The 1,846-nt window shown below is 61.5% G+C and overlaps 1 protein-coding gene across 3 annotated transcripts in view; it reads left to right on the top strand.

The window, feature by feature from the left end:
- The window catches only part of LARGE2 (LARGE xylosyl- and glucuronyltransferase 2), an 18,662-nt gene that overhangs the window by 9,238 nt on the left and 7,578 nt on the right, over positions 1–1,846 (top strand). Inside the window, exon 1 of one of the 3 annotated variants that reach the window (XM_017741812.1) lies at positions 768–861. The exons of the other annotated variants lie outside the window; for them this stretch is intronic. The gene's annotated coding sequence lies outside the window, so the exon portion shown is untranslated. Of the gene's footprint in view, positions 1–767; positions 862–1,846 lie in introns of those variants that run through there. 3 annotated transcript variants of the gene reach the window in all.

Here is a 1,846-nt window from a genome sequence, read left to right as displayed (position 1 = left end):
CTTTGCCCAGCCCCGGGGCCGGCGCGGGGGGGAGCAGCAGGTAGAGTCTCTCTTTGCATAGTTAGCATTCCCAGCCCCGGCCTCCTGCTCCTCCTCCCGCCATCCTGCTCACTCCTGGTGCGCTGGGCAGGTCTGGTTGAACACTTCACCCTTTCAGTGAGCCCTGCTCTTCTGGGCCAGAGCAAGGATGAGACAGCAGGGGAACAGTTCTTTCCCTTTCAAATCCGCAGTGGGGCTTGCACTCTGCTCAGCTGAGGAGCAAGTGCTCTGATGGTGGCCAGCATCTCTTCTCTCTGGGTAGCAGCAAGGTCTGCATCCCACCCTCCCCATACCTGCATCCCAGGTTGGCCGTGGAGCCCCTCTTTGCCAGTCACGGGCAGAACAGGTGGGCTCTGCCTCTATCCCAAGGCCCCCAGACATCTCTCAGTGAGGACAAAGCCTTCTGCACCTGCCCCAATAAAGGAGGAGACAGGAGCTAGGAAGGGGGTAGATAATCCTGATGCTTCCTTTTTTGCAGTAAAGGAGGGATATTGAGGCCTGGGAGTGGGAAGGGAGCTGGAAGGAGGATGGATTCCTCCCAATTTACTTTGGGCAACTCTGCGCCCCTGGCGCTGGGGGCTCTTGAGTAGAAAGCGAATTTAATCTCTTGTTTTGTTTGTTCTTTCTTCCTCTGAAAGGGGGGCCGGCGGGGTGGGGGGGGGGAGCTTGGGTTTGAGAGCGGGGAGGAGGGGGAAAGTGTCAGATCTAGAAGGGAGGAGTAAAGGGAGGACGAGGAACGGCAGCCCCAGGAGGGAGCAGCAGCAGTGGGCTGCCAGCCGGCTTGGGAGGCGCCGGGGAAGGAGGAGGCAAGGGGAGAGGCAGGTAAGGAAATCAGTGCCTGGGGGAAAGGCAAGCAGCCAGGTGAGGAGCATGACAAGGGGTGGCAGGAGGGGTGGGGGTGCTATGAGGTGCGGCATGGATGGATCCTTGGCTGCCTCCGGGAGAGGTTTTGGAAACTGACTTGCTGCTGGTCCCATCCAGTCCTGCAGAATTGCCATCCTAGTATGTTCACATGAAGGCTGGGCACAGAGTACCATTCCTGCAGTGAGGGGCCATGGGGGCAAGTGGGAGCAGGACGGGTGTTGCTGTGTGCCACCACCTTATCTCTCTCCTTCATTTGTGCTAAAGTTGCTTCCCTGCCCCTCATCTTCCCCGAATGCTGGGTGCTGGCTGACGTCCCTGGCCTTTCCTCACCATGCCCCCCTGCCATCCCCCTCTGGCCTGGCCTGGATAGCCCTCCGACTTTGTGTGGACCTCGGCACGTGGGGCTGGAGACAGGCTGGCAGCAGCATGTGGAGACCTTGCTATGTCCAGCATGGCCCGTGGCTGTGGCAGAGAGAAGGGGTGCCTGGGCCTGGTGTGTTCCATGTGTCAGCTCCCCCTTCCCTGCTATGCCTGTGCTTGGCCTGCTCTATAGAGCACAAAGGCAGGTCAGTGCCGGGCCTGGCTTGCAGGGAGCTGTGATGCCAGTGGGACATCTCCACCAGGAAAAGGGGTGCAGCTCTCGGGGGCCATGCCTACTGCCACGGGAGCTCAGCTGTATCTCCAGTGGGCTGGCGTGGCCACGCTCCCGCGTGCTGGCCATACCCCAGCCCTTGTAGAGCCTGGGTATCCCTCACTGCGGGTGGATGGAGCCATCCATCTGCAATTCCTCCAGCGGGCTGGAGCTTGCACCCGGCCCCAGGGGCCGCGGGGAGGGAGGGTCAGAGGCGGCCGTGTGTGTTCTCCCAGGCTCCAGCCCCCGCGGCCCCTTGGGCATCTGCACATCAATGGGCTCCAGCGGGGGGTGTGCAGGGGGAGCAGACCC

Source organism: Corvus brachyrhynchos, unplaced genomic scaffold, assembly GCF_000691975.1.
Source record: "Corvus brachyrhynchos isolate BGI_N302 unplaced genomic scaffold, ASM69197v1 scaffold115, whole genome shotgun sequence".
Classification (NCBI taxonomy): domain Eukaryota; kingdom Metazoa; phylum Chordata; class Aves; order Passeriformes; family Corvidae; genus Corvus; species Corvus brachyrhynchos.
Note: the sequence above shows the minus strand (reverse complement) of the source record. Positions and strands in the feature narration are given on the sequence as shown.